Genomic DNA, 15,396 nt, shown 5'->3' with positions numbered 1-15,396 from the left:
ATAGTTTTGTTACCAAAAATCATGCTAACCTACCTATTTTTCACCAAACTATGATTTTTTTTCCAAACACTTATCTTTTTTGTTTTTTTTTTCGGACATCAAAATGGCGGTTTTTCAAAATGGTTCGATTATGTGTTTTTTTCTTTGTCATTAGTTTTTTTGTACTAACCTAGTGGTATATTGGTTTAATATTTAACTCATATTTCTTTTAAACCCATATATATATATATATATATATATATATATATATGTTTAGGTTCTATGGAAAACAAAAAACCCTAAAAATCAAAAAAATGTATAAAAAAAATACTTAGAGATCACAAAACTTTTTTTTGAATTTTTTTTATAAAAAATCGCAGCTTTTTATTAAAATTCGCTGAAAAAAAAATAAAAAATCAGTTTTTTTTTTCCAGCGAATTTTTTAAAAACCTGCGATTTTTTCATAAAAAATGTCAAAAAAAAGTTTGGTGATCTCTAGGTATTTTTTTATGCATTTTTATGATTTTTAGGGTTTTTTTGTTTTCCAAATAACCCTTCCCTATATATATATATATATATATATATATATATATATATATATATATATATATATATATATATAATTTAATAGCAAATGCTCATGTACTTGTCTCCGTATCATTGTATTATTGTTTGTGATTATTAAATTTTGAGGGGCCTCATTTTTAGTTTTTTCCCCGAGCCTCAAATTGACTTGGGACGGCCCTGGGTAAAAATGTGTAAACATATCATTATAACATGTTATCTTAAGTTACAAATTATGTGACATCTAACATAACAAACTAAACCATGCAAATGTTTTAAGAAGGTAATTGAGGGTAATTTATTTGTTTGTTCAAAATACATGCAATACACGCCACGATGCCCAAGTTTTTTCACAACCTGGTTAGGATTTGATTTTTAAATTTGTTAAAAGGATTTGGATCAAACCAGTTTCGCTTCCAAATCAAATTTATAGCCATAAACATTTGAAATGCTATACATCACCACAAAACACATTGTGGTTATGAATGTATTCATCACCGTAAGCATTTGAAATGAAAGAAAATGAATATCAAAATAAGAAAATAGATAAATGATTATTTTGCTATTATTAGATATTTTATAATTGATAATAATTGGTTTATCGAAATAAATATATAAATAAATAACGTCATAAATGACATCGAACACTTCTAACAAGTTCGATGGTCAATCAGTATAAAAACAAAATTGTTTAAATATGAACAAAACAAATAAATAATTACTCTCTTATGTTATTTTTTTGTTTTAGTTTGTCAGGTTTAAGTCAAGTAAGTTGTAACTTAAGATAGTCATTCAATATGTAACATTTGAAATTTTTTAAAAAGTTCGTTGGTTAATCATATACAAAAAATATTTTCAAAATATAAACAAAAATGATAGATCCTTTTAAATCATTTTTTTTCTTTTATCACCTTTTAATTTCAACCCATTAACTGCATATACAATAGCCATCAATATTACTTTTATATTTATGGTAAATTAAATTAAAGTTATCATATGTTGATATGTTTTTAGGTTAATTTCCATGAATTAATTTGATTTAATTAAACCAGCTTACTTTAAAGATTTTCTTTTCTTTTTTTATAAATCAATCGTTTCTACATTTTAAATAGGGAATATGACTTATTAAGGTAATTAACTTTTCGGTTTGTTCACATCTAGGTAACTATCTTTTTTTTTGTACACATCTAGGTAACAAACTTGTTGGAAGTGTTCACATATGACCATTATGACCTGCTGTAGCAGGTTACATCCTAGATGTGAACACTTTTAATAAGTTCGTTACCTAGATGTGTACAAAAAAAAATAGTTACCCAAATATGAACAAAACGAAAAGTAAGAGTAAATTACATGAATGGTCCATGTGGTTTGGGGGAATTTGTGTTTTTGGTCCCTAACTTATTTTTTTAACTCGGATGGTCCCTACTGTTTATTTTTGTTGCGTGTTTGGTCCCTGACTTACCTAAAAAGACTATTGTGCCCTTATTAATTTATTTTTTAATTAATTTTCTTATTTATGTATTTATTTTTTATATATTTAAAAAAATTAACAGACCCCACATATATGTATCTCCTCACCGTAAGCCTGAAACCACATTTGAGAAATTTAATTAAAAAAATAAATTAATAAGGGCACAATAGTCTTTTTAGGTAAGACAGGGACCAAACACACAACAAAAATAAACAATAGGGACCATCCGAGTTAAAAAAAATAAGTTAGAGACCAAAAACACAAATTCCCCCAAACCACAGGGACCATTCGTGTAATTTACTCTTACTTTTCGTTTTGTTCATATTTAGGTAACTATTTTTTTTGTACACATCTAGGTAACGAACTTGTTAAAAGTGTTCACATCTAGGATGTAACCTGCTACAGCAGGTTATAATGGTCATATGTGAACACCTCCAACAAGTTTGTTACCTAGATGTGTACAAAAAAAAGATAGTTATCCAGATGTGAACAAACCGAAAAGTTAATTACCTTAATAAGTCATATTCCCTTTTAAATATATTCAGTAATAAGTTTTTAGGAGTCTGAGCTTTTAAACAAAAAAATCGAATTAATGGAAAAACTTTCTTAGGGGCACAAAGTTAAAACTTTTATTTTAATTTAAAAGTTATGAATCTAAAAACTATTTCAAATAATCTACTATAATAAATGAAGATAATTTTACCACATGTTAATCTCTAATGAGTTTTGACACTTGTCATTTTGTGATATTTTTTAAATAAATAATATCCACATGTCAATTTATGGTTTTTTTTTCAATTTTTAAAATTAAAAAACCACATAATACTTATACTTATATATGTAAAGTATCAAATGTAATAAATATTATATTAAATTGCAATTAATATGTTTTTTCATTCCTTATTTTAAACTTTTATTTTAAAAAATACTTATTATTTACATTTTAATATTTTATTTTCTTTAATCAACCCGTGTAATCCACGGGTTTTACACCTAGTATATAACAAAAAAACTCATACATTTTAACAAATTTACTAAAATAACTTTTAAAAAACAAGCGACATGTATTTAAAAATTTCCACACGTCATTATATATTTAAAAGGTTTCACTAAGACTTTAACATTATTACGACAAGTTATTGATTTCATATTGTCATACACAAAGTTTGTCTGTTGACTTTTGTGTTTTTATTATTGATTGATATTTGCTATATTTTTTTAACATATAAGAATATCGAAAGAAAAACTAAAACTTTGATTTTATGTCTATTGCTTAATTTTAATTTAGGTATATACATGGGACAACGATAACATGGGAAAAATGTATGATTGCCTCAGATAAGTATACCCTTATAATTATTAAGGATCAAATAATATTAAGTCTTACCGTAATTATATAATTATTTTAAGAAAAAACATCATAAATGGTCCCTGTGGTTTCCCAAAATCTGAAGTTTAGTCCCCATGGTTTAAAAACCTCATAGATGGTCCCTGTGCTTTCAAAACTTTTGACGATTGGTCCTTATTGCTAACTCCGTTAAGTTATGTCCATTGACCAAAGGGTATTTTCGTAACTTCACTACCACAGGGACCATTTATGATGTTTTCTCCTTTTTTTTAATATGTAAAAGATCCCACCTCTCTCTCTCTCTCTCTCTCTCTCTCGTTTTCCCTTTTATGTCCGCTGATGAAGCTGCCAAGAACACCCCCTAAAAGCATTATGCAGATCTATTTCACCCCTCCTCTTTTCTTTAGATTCAGTTAATAAATATCCACTGGAGGTGGAGTTTTCCGACAGTCAAGAAGGCAACAGCCTCCTTCGCATCTCCCCTGCACCTGACTTGTTGCTGCTTCCTTGATCCTCTCAGACCAACCTTCCCCTTTCCCTTCGTGATCCATTGCCGGAGCAGAAGCAAGTAGTCGAGAAGCTGCTTGAGCAGCCCCGCGTTGCACCCACCGAGACCACCAGCAGCCCCGCTGGTTTCCTTCCCCTTTCCTTCTTCGGTCCAGTCAAGCACCAAAAGTGCTTCCTTCCATCGGGTTAAGCAACCTTTAACCTCCCACAACCTCTCTTTCATTACCCGATCAGATGAATACGGAGACATGTTCCTTTGGTTCTCAACCAACAATATTGCAAATTAAACCCTCAGAGGGTCGCCGGAGATCGATCTCCCCACCCCTCCTTGCGATTTGATAACTTCACTGCCGGAGCCTTCGATTCATGCTTCCATTCGTTTCCCCTTCCCAATCTGTTGAAGGAACGAAGATAGATACCTATTCCCCTTTTGTTGTGTTTTACAAAATCCAGTTCTTCAAACTTACATTATCAGTCTCTTCAAAAAACGAGGATCTGGAAACATGAGTACCAATCCAAAACTCAACGTAATGCTTGTTTTCTTTAATTTGACCCCCACAGTTCCTTTCAAACGGCCTGACAACCCTCGAATCGTAGCCAATTCGACCCCAATCGTAGTTTTGAACCGAACATTTGAGCTTCACAAGGTGTTTTTCGTGCTTGTCTCCGTTAACCTCCATCATTCGTTTCTGGAGATGGAAAGATTAAGGTAGATATGAAGAAATAGGGTTCAGATTTCCCACTAATCGAACAAAAGGAATACTGGGGTAAAGAGATGAAAACTCTGAACTGGAGAGAGAGAGAGAGAGAGAGAGAGAGAGAGAGAGAGAGAGAGAGAGAGAGAGAGAGAGAGAGAGAGAGAGAGAGAGAGAGAGAGAGAGAGAGAGAAGAGAGAGAGAGAGAGAGAGGACCTTTTAAATACTATATATATATATATATATATATATATATATATATATATATTTAAAAAAATAAGATAAAGCATCATAAATGGTCCCTATGGTAGTGAAATGACAAAAATACCCTTCAGTTAACGGACAAACTTAACGGAGTTAGCAATAAGGACCAATCGTCAAAAGTTTTGAAAGCACAGGGACCATCTATGAGGTTTTTAAACCATGTGGACTAAACTTCAGATTTTGGGAAACCACATGGACCATTTATGATGTTTTTTCTTATTTTAATATGAACTTTTGAGGTTCAAATACAGACATCATATGATTAAAGATGTTTTTTTTCACATATTTAAGCATGTTGGGGTTTCACCAATAAAGAGACAACTGTGAATTTCTTGACCGACCCGACAGAAGGAATGTTAATCCTTAGACCGGCTGACGTTTAGATTTTTGGATGGGTTGGAGGGAAACATGCTTGTGTGGACCTTACATGGGTATCTCATCTTGTGGGCTTAAGGGCTAGGAGTTTCAAGGTGGGACAAACTGATTTAAAAGTTGCTACATGCAAGGTTACAAAACATAGAAATTATGCATGGAAAATCAACACGTGTTCATACCATTTGCGTTTGATACGTTTGGTTCCCTTGCGTCGGATGCGATGAAACTTCTTAATCGAGTACAACGGATGATACATATCAATGTTATATCATCTAGATATATTGATGTAGTCTTCAAAAGAATTGGTTTTACCATACAGAAAGGCTTAGCAGCGCATCTTGTTGTTTGTTTGTCTTCTCACTCGTTGTATTGTGATAACTAAGTTCTAATATATTGTTTATATGAAATGTTAGATCTCGTTGATATTTGTTACTAGACTTTTTACATTGTCGCGTGACTAGAGTGGAACATATTATAGAAGATTTCTAAATTTTGACAATTATAGTTTAAAAAATTATTATTTTTTAATTATGTTTTAATTTGCTTTTATATAGATATTTTTTTATCGTTAAGACCAGAGGGTGTACCTATTTTTCACCACTCACTTTTTGAGTATCACGTCAGTTTTCCACTCACTCACATTTCACTCACTACAAAATAGAAAATTGTCACATTTCACTACATTTTATTTTTATTTTTTTAAATGAAAATAATTTAATTTTAAGCGTTATAATTCAAAAAATAAATATAATTTCTCCTAGTGGTGTCAAAAAAATTCGGAGGACCTCAATAGTTGTTTATCACGTTTTTACAATTTCCGATTAAAATTTAGAGTTATGATTCTTTGATTTATAAAGAACAGTTTTAGACTTTTGGGGTTTTTTTCTTTTCACGAGACATTGTGGAATACATTGTTTCTTTATTTAAAAAAAAAGTCTTTGTTATTGAAAAAAAATTGGTATGTATACTCGGCAGATATCCTAAATAATCTTGTAACATCCCAAAAATAAGACCCAAAAATTTTATTTTTAAATTAGTAAAACCAATATTCTGAAAACATTATCATTTCCAAAACTCATGTCAACACACAACAATCACATCAAGTAGTCAAAACATGTCATAGAAAAATATTATTAGAGTACAAGTCCCCAAAATCTCTAGTGCGGAAAATCATAGTGTGATGCGATGCGATCATCCATGCCCCTTTCCCTTCGAGCTGGAAGTACCCGAAACACAAACTGAAACTGTAAGCACAAAGCTTAGTGAGTTCCCACATCATACAACATACAAAAGCAACATACTGCCACACATATTTGGGTGTGCGGCCTACCCCTTCGGTCTATTTCAACCGGATAATGCCAAACATATCTGGGTGCTCGACCTGCCCCTTCGGTCTATTTCAATCGGATATCGGGTATATTTCACCCCTTCCACTACCACATAATGATACACATAAATCACGGAATTATCAAACAATTCATACACATCCGACAATTATCACAATGTAACATCCAAAAATATGGTCCCAAAATTTTTCGAGTTAATATTAGATAAAATAGTAATTCTCCATATCATTCAAACATTTGAAATAAACCAATGTATCAGTTGTCATAAATCAGAGTAAAACATAATAATAAAATCTCAATGGTGTGTGCGATGCAGTCATCCCGAGCTCTTCCCCATGGAACCAGAGGTACCTGAAACATAAACTGAAAACCGTAAGCACAAAGCTTAGTGAGTTCCCCCAAAATACCATATATCAAACATACAATAAACATACAATGGGCCTCGCCCAGTTATCGGGCCCAGCCCGGTCATCGGACCCCGTCCGGTCATCGGGCCCCGCCCGGTCATCGAGCTGAGCTCGGAAAGCATATAAACACATACACAAATAATATACATAGCATACAGATAGTCATCGGGCTCCGCCTGACATTGGACCTTAGTCCACTAGCATAAAAACATAGGTACATGCAAGAGTCACGAAGACAATTAGCATTCTATCGACAGAACATAACACGGGCCGGCATTGGTGCCTTCGACCCGCTAAACTTGGTAAGGAAACTCACCTCGAATGCTGAAAGATAACTGGATAAATCCCCGGCCCCGAAAACAGCTCTACTCAATCCCTAAACAGAAACAATCCCTTAGATACCAATCGACATTTCAAAACCCCCTTAACGGTCAAACTTGGCCAAAGTCAAAGTCAACATCCAAGTCAAAGTCAAAGTCAACGCTCTGAGTTGACTCAAATCGTCGAGTTATCCTTCAACTCGCCGAGTTTCCATGAATCACAAAATCGCGATATTTCGAATCAACTCGTCGAGTTTCCCTTTAACTCGTCGAGTTCCTCCTTTTTCAACAGAATCGGGACAATCACAAACCAACTCGCTGAGTTCCCTTATGAACTCATCGAGTTCATCAGTCTGCCAACCCACTTAATACATTAAGCCACTATTCTTCAAACCAAAGCCTTATCTTCCAGATCTAGACCGATAATACGTCTAGAAGGGTAAAGTTTCCAAGTTTACCCATTAAGAACTACCCCAAAGGCATTAAGCTCAAACCCTAATCCTAAAAGGCTTATGTCTTAATACAAAAACCATCATATCTTCAAGATAGAGCTTATGTAACTTCCCGTTTAAAGTAGAATAATTAAATAATAAATCCGGAACCCCGAGATATGATATTATTATTATTTTATAGCCAAAATCAAATAATGATTAGCGGGGTGTTGGTTTCGGGAAGCCAAATGGCGATATTTGAATCTTCGGGGGATTAAAGTATAATTTCGAGATTTATTTTGCAAAGGATTTTAGAAGTAAGGGGCAATTTGGTATTATTTTGACTTAAAATGAAAGAATTAATGGAATCAGGGGCTGAATGGTAACATATGGACTTCATTAGAAAACAATTTTTAGAAGAGGGGCTGTTTGGTAACTGTTGGACCTAATATGAGAGGAATTATGGGAACCAGGGTTTAAACGGTAAATAATGGGGTGAATTCGAAATGATTTTTAGAAAGGAGGGACTTTTGTTGTTATTATGGGAATTAGTTTGTAAGCTACCAGGTATATAACCTCCTTACCCTCTCAAACCTAAACCCTAAAACCGGTTGTGATACAGCCGTCACCCCTACCTCCCTCCAGCCGCCACCCCTAACTTCCGGCCGCTACCACTGTTGCTAACATCTCTAACCTCCGAACCCAACCATCATGTCTCGTCCTATTGACCGGGAGATCCATTGGTGACCAAGTTGGAGCGAGGAATGTCAACATGAGGCTGTGAAACCTCTTCATCCGCCGCTGAGATGCTGTCACACCCCGAACCAGACGGCGGAATCGTCCGAGGGCTCGTGTGACTATCAATGGAATTATCATCACAATGAATATACATGAAACATAACACAATCATCACCAAACATTACATATTACAACTGGTATTGTTCACATCAAGTACATTGTCTTGGGTTACATATTCCAAAATATTAATTGTACGATGATTGATATTACACAAAAATAAATCCACACACTTAAGGTTCTTCTGCTTAACGGTTACCTGAGAATACAAGTTATTTTGAAAACGGTCAACATATAATGTTGGTGAGTTCATAAAGATGTTTGAATGAAAGATTTTGTATTGTTTGTAAAACCCAGAAAATCATATATTTTCTGTAAAAAATCTGAAAAATGATGTGAAAATCGAGAATAGTTGCATGTGTGAATTTCATAGTAAAAGCATGTATAAGTGTGCAGTTCAAATTTCTTTGTATTCTTTCTGTTGTAAGTAGAAGGTAATTGAATAATAGCGTTTCCCCAGAAAATCCGATATTTTCTGATTTATAAAATGTTGCAGTCCTTGCATTATCGTATGACTTGTTGGTATCAATATGATATACGAGTTTTGATTTCCGAAATGTCATGATGGTAATGGATCTCTATATGAGTCGTTATAACCATGCATGATAGTGACTGAATTGCATGTCTTGACATTTTTCCAAACGCCGGATTTTGATCAAGGTTTTGTCACCCTAGACTGACCTAGTCTAACTGTAGCGAACAACTCAGGTGTGGGGGAGTCACCCCCGTATAGATCTATACACAAACTCTCGCTCTCCCTCTAGGAGACTCTGATTATAACTACAAGCTACGGTCATACACTCAATGGTGTCAACCGACAAGTCTCACTAGATCCCAATTATTGCCACATGAATATGTATAACGTTATATGTATTTAGAATTTCGAACACCAGATGATACATGAACGTGAAAGGATAAGACCCTACAAACATGAAGAAAATACAATTATGGCCCATTAGACATGTAAGTTATTTCCAGGCTTGTTGAGTATGTAATGGACACATTAAAGCCCATTAAGCATACGATGAATTATTCCAGACTAAATTAGCATGTAAATGAGCCACTAAGGCCAATAACATGTAAAGTTTAATTTAGGCCCATAAAGCATGTAATTGGATCGCGAAGGCCCAATCGACATGAAATGATTATATTGGGCCCAATAAACACGCGTATGGATCACGAAGGCCCAATAAGCATATATAGTGAATACTAGGCCCAATAGTCGTACCGTTGTTGTATTTCGTTTGTTTGTGATAGTATAGTTCATTTAGTCGAAACATTTATCCATAATGTTATAAAAAGTCCAGTGTTTTGTTATAATGATATTTTTAGTTCGATACATCAAAATTCTATACTTTGAACCCGTATTTATTACAAAATTACGTATTAGGTCCCTTAAGAACTAATTTGAACATTCAAAGGCTTATTTTTACATAAAATGTCATTTTTGGTCTATTTTAATTAAAAATAACATTTTAGCCAATATATTTATAAAAATTTATATTTACGCCCCAATGTTTAGTAATTGACGGGTTTTGGCCCAAAAATACATATATTGACATTTTCAGCCTATTTTTGCAGAAAATTTACATTTTCAGCCCTTATTTGAATAAAATGACATTATCGACCCAATTTTTATAAAATTAACATTTTTGGCTCAATTTTGAAATAAGTGTCATTTTCAGTCCCTAAATTTGTAAGTTTTCATTTTTGACTCAAGTTTTGATCAAATAACAATTTTGTCCATAAAAATTTATATTTTTGCAATTTGGGCCAAAGAGTCGTAAAGCCCAAATTAAAGCCCATAATGCAAAATATTACACTTTTGATCCTTTGGAAGGTATAGTTGTTATAAAAACTCATTTTTATACAAATGTGACCCTTTTGATCCTTACAAAACCGTAAGTGGCAAAGTTTTCCCAATCTTTTGTTTACTTGTCAAAAATGATCCTTATACAAGATTTTATTTTGTTTTTCACACCTTAGGCATGTATAACACTTTTATCCTTGTAGTATGATGTTTAGAGTGTTTTAGTTTATGAATCTCACCCATTTTGTTAGAGTATTCGAGATTCACCAAGTTTTATCACATAGTCACAACATAAACCAAGAAAATCACACATAACATGCATAAATACATAGATCTACACATAAACACTTGTATTCTCCCCCTAAAAACATGTAAAACCGAAAACAAGGGGGTATGAACTCACCTTGCTTGTTTGTTCTCGGTTTGGTGAAGAAAAGAGAGAGGTTTTGACTCTAGCAAGCTTTCCTTGAGTTGATCTCGAGTTCTATGAAGTGCTAGAGTATGGATCATGAAGTAATGTGGGTTAAGAAGAGATTTAAGGTGTAACTTGGAGTTAAAACTATGAGGTCTAACCAAAACTTACCAAATATGATGAACCTTGATGAAGAACCTCTTGAAAGCACCCACAAATCTCGATTTTTTTATGGAAGAAGGAAGAGTTCTAGAGTGTGTTTGAGAGTGTTTTGAAGAAAGTTATGGAGGTGGTATGATGGAGGGTTCGGACGAGAGGATAAGAAGAGAGGGAGAATAAGATCTTTGGTTATTACATGTAGGGTTTTACATGGAAATATGAGAGGTAATGCATGGATTACCTCTAAATAATACTTAGGTGTCATTGTTAAATAATCCTTCATTAATCTCTTTTTTTTAACCTTGGTCGAGAATGGGCCCTAGGGAATGAAGGAAAATGGTGTTGGGCTCAATTTCTTGGCTTTAATCGAATTTCATATGCCCAATATTATTTTTCGGCCCGTTGGGCTCATTAGATGGTTCACGGCCCATTTGAATGAAAAAAGGGAGTTTATGGCCCATTACGACCCATTAGGGTTAGAATGAATCATTCTAGGCCCAAATGGTCCAAAACGTTATAGATTTATGAATCAGGTTCATTTAGAATCCAAATACGGTTTCTAAGCCCAAAATAGTCGAATTGAATGCTTATTCGCCCATTAGGCCCAATAAGAAAATCCTAGTCCATAATAAACTTGAACCTAGATTTTTAGGGTTTTCAACCCATAGTTGAACATATGAGATGTATTTGAATGAGTATTGAGTGATATTCACTTAGAGTACATGCTTTATAATAGTTGAATTAGTACATGAGAATAGAATTTCCTAGCTAAAAATGCTAGTTGTGACAACTGTCATACCCGCTGCCGCCACCCTTCTTTTCTTCTTCTTTCTGTCACCAACCCTAGCCGTCGGACGTCATGAGAGATCGGAGGAACCTCCATGAATGGCGCTAAGGACGATGGGGATCGTGGAAGGATGGTCGTTATGCCGTTGTTGATTCCATCATGTCACGGATCGGCGTGGGCGGTTGCCAACCGCCATGGCCGCCGCTGTGTCGCTGATTATTGTCGTCGGACGTTATGTCACTGCTGCTGCCGCCTTTGCGCTTTGCTACTACCGCTGCTGCTGCCGAGTGGCTAGTTGTCATCGACTGCCGCTGCTGCTATGGGCGTGTGCGCCTTTTTCTGTTCATCGGAAGTGGAAGAGAACCACCATGGTGGCTGCCACCGCATACCACCACCTGCCGCCACAGTATGGCTGTGTGCGTGTCCTTGCGTGTGTGTGTTATTTTATGAGAGTGTGTGTGTGGATATTGTTGTAATTGTAATTGTATCAGAATAATCAAAGAAAAGTCTAAACCACCACCGTAAGGTGGTGGCTGCTGCCTCCTGCCGCCGTGTTGGGTGGCGGTGTGCTTTGCCTTGTTGTGTTAGATTCGTTTGGGATGCTTGAAACTCTAATGGGCCCAATGAATCCCTAATGGGCCTGATGAACCCTAATTGATCAAAGGACCTAGCTATTGGGCCTATTGGGCTAAGATTGGGTTGGAAACCCTAAATAGGGTTTGGAAAACCCTAATGGCATAAAACCCTAATTTTGGGATTGATCGGGACCGCACGAGAATTATTTATTAAACGTAGAATATTAATTAATAATCATTGGCAAATTAACCTAAAGCACTATTGGACTTAATGGATTAAGTCCTTAATGGGTTAAGTAGGAAAACTTAACCCTAATCATCATTTTATGTGAAAACCCTAATTTCACTTGGGCCTTGAGTTGGGCCTTTCCATTGGTCTTTGGTAATTGGAATATTAATGGGCCATCCAAGAATAATCATATGGACTAGAATATGTTGATGAGCTTAGGGTAAGGCCCATATGAGGGTGTGGGCCCAATTTGGAAAATTGGGTCATAGATGGGCCATAGTTTGGGCCTTGATGATTATATGATATTGGGCCATTGGAAATGCCAAATGTTTGGACTGGACTAAGTAGTTAGGCCTTTAATTATTACCATGTAAAGGTTTGGGGCCCAATTTGGAAAATTGGGCCATATGTTGGGCCTTGGGCTTGAATCAAGCCAAGATGGGGTAATGTAGCCTGTTACTCCAAGAACTTGTGGTTATGTGTTGGGACCCAATTATTAATTGGGTGATGTTTTGATATTTACAGTTCGGGAATCTGACATCTAGCAGCTGAGATTGTGTCTACGGGACTTCAGCATTGTGAGGTGAGTTATCCTCACTATATCAACAGGGTCTAAGGCACCAAGGCCGACCCTTTATGTATTTGTATCTGGATTTTGGCATGATATGTTTATTGATTACATCCTGGTAGTTAGGATGGTGATATGCTTATGCTTAGTGACCTGGTTAGGTCGGTGTCCTGGTTATAGGATGATGTTATGTTAGTGACCGGTTAGGTCTGTATCCCGGGTATTGGGATGTTGCTATGATTAGTGATCTGTTAGATCAGTTTGACTGTTATATGATATGAGCTAGCGTATGATATTTATATGCACATGTTTGTTTGGTTGGGGGTTGGGTTGAGGTGGTCCTGCTTTGTGCTGTAGGCCAACATACCCGGCGAGTGGTCCGGATAGGCTGTAGGCCCTACGAGGCGCTCCAGTCATGCCAAAGGCTCGGGAGCGGTCCAGATAGACTGTAGGCCCTGCGAGGCGGTCCAGTTAGGCTGAAGGCTCAGTATGCATGTTGTTCTGTATTGTTATATGATATGGTTATATTTGTATGGCGTTGATATTTTGGGGAAACTCACTAAGCTTCGGGCTTAGAGTTGTTGATTATGTTTCAGGTACTTCTGATGATCGCGGGAAGGCGAAGGCGTGATCGTGCACCTCCTTATATTTTCATGAATTGATTCTGGGGATACTCTGATGCTTAAACTATTTTGAAAACAAATTGTACTAACTTAATGGTTTTAAATGTTTTAAAAAGTTTTAAATTGGCTTGAATTTTATGGGTGTTACAGCTTATGAACACAGATCTGGACCTTAAAGGCTAAAAGGTCATGTAAAGTCTTCAACTTTACTCACATGCATGTCCAAATTAAGCTTAAGAGGCCAAAACAAAGGCTTAGAAGGTGCATGGAGCTCTTAGGGCCATAAAGTTGGCACCTTTATGACATGAAATCTCCTTAAGACCCTGGATCTGAAAAGGGTTTGTCCATATGGGACGTCCAACTCCCAATGACCACTTCTTTTGGACAAAAACAAGCAAAAGAACACTAAGATGAAGATCTAAGTAACCACAAAGCTGTTGGATTATGTGTCTAAGTTCATAACTATTTCTGGAATGTACTTGACCCGGTTGGCATGGTCCATTTGGGTTGCATGGCATTGCAACACTAGGATAGACTAAATGAGAGAAATGACACTTATGGTTTATTAATATATTATAAGTTCTAATATATTAATAATATTATTTAAATAGTATTGATCAATAATTAATTTAGAACTAATTTGGTGATCAAAATGAGACTAATTAAATATATGGGGTTGATTGTGTAAATCATTCATTCTTATATAGTGGGCTAATGATCCATGGTTTATTAAGTTGGTCTAAAACCCATAAGGTGCTCCATGGATAGTCCATGGAGGTTATAAACCCATGGATCATGGAATATGAAAAGCCATGTCAATTAGGGTTTACATGTGGTAACCCTACTTATGACACAACTATAAAAGAACCCCATGGGCTACCAAAATTGGCACTATGTGTAGAACAAGAGGGCTAGCCGATTTTGAGTGAGTGTGGACTTCTCTCAAAGTTATTCCAAGAGTTGTGGTGGTGTGTGAAACATTTGAGGTATCACACTTGAGGTGCTAGGCTCACAAGGTTCTCAAGGAATCCAAGCAACAAGAAAGGTATGTTCTCCTACTAGCTTTTATGTTTCAAAGTTCCCCATGCCAGTTAGGTTAAGAACCTTGGAAAATCAAATTTGCATGTATCTTAGTAAAACATAGATCCAAGGTTTCTAGGGTTGCATGTACACCTTAGGAGTGTTAGAATGCTCAAAACCCTTTAGTGGTATCAGAGCCTAGGCTTGTTTTCTTGATACTTGATGCAAATTGTTGAAAAAACTCAAGATTTCTGCATTCAGCTGAGTGAACTCGCCGAGTCCATGGGGGGACTCGACGAGTCCATGTGTTATTTCATCCTACTCGTCGAGTAGGTTCGTGCACTCGACGAGTAGAAGGCCCTGAATGCAAATTTTCAAGTTTTGTTGCTGGAAATGGACTAGAAACATTACCCTAAACTGTTTTGGTCTTATAAAACTTATTTTAGATGGTGTAATGGTTATGCTAATCCATTTACAATGGATATTATCAAAATTTCAAGTTTTGTATGTGTTATTTATGATTCTTGAAATTATTGATATGAATATTCATACACTTATGAGTTTAGAAGATCATAGGAATTGTTTGCAAATTGTTTATTAGTTAATTCTTGATCATTATGTGTTTTAATGGAATCCATAATTTGTCCTCAA

Source organism: Lactuca virosa, chromosome 4, assembly GCF_052849685.1.
Source record: "Lactuca virosa cultivar CGN04683 chromosome 4, Lactuca_virosa_CGN04683_v6, whole genome shotgun sequence".
Classification (NCBI taxonomy): Eukaryota; Viridiplantae; Streptophyta; class Magnoliopsida; order Asterales; family Asteraceae; genus Lactuca; species Lactuca virosa.
This window is presented reverse-complemented; position numbering follows the sequence as displayed.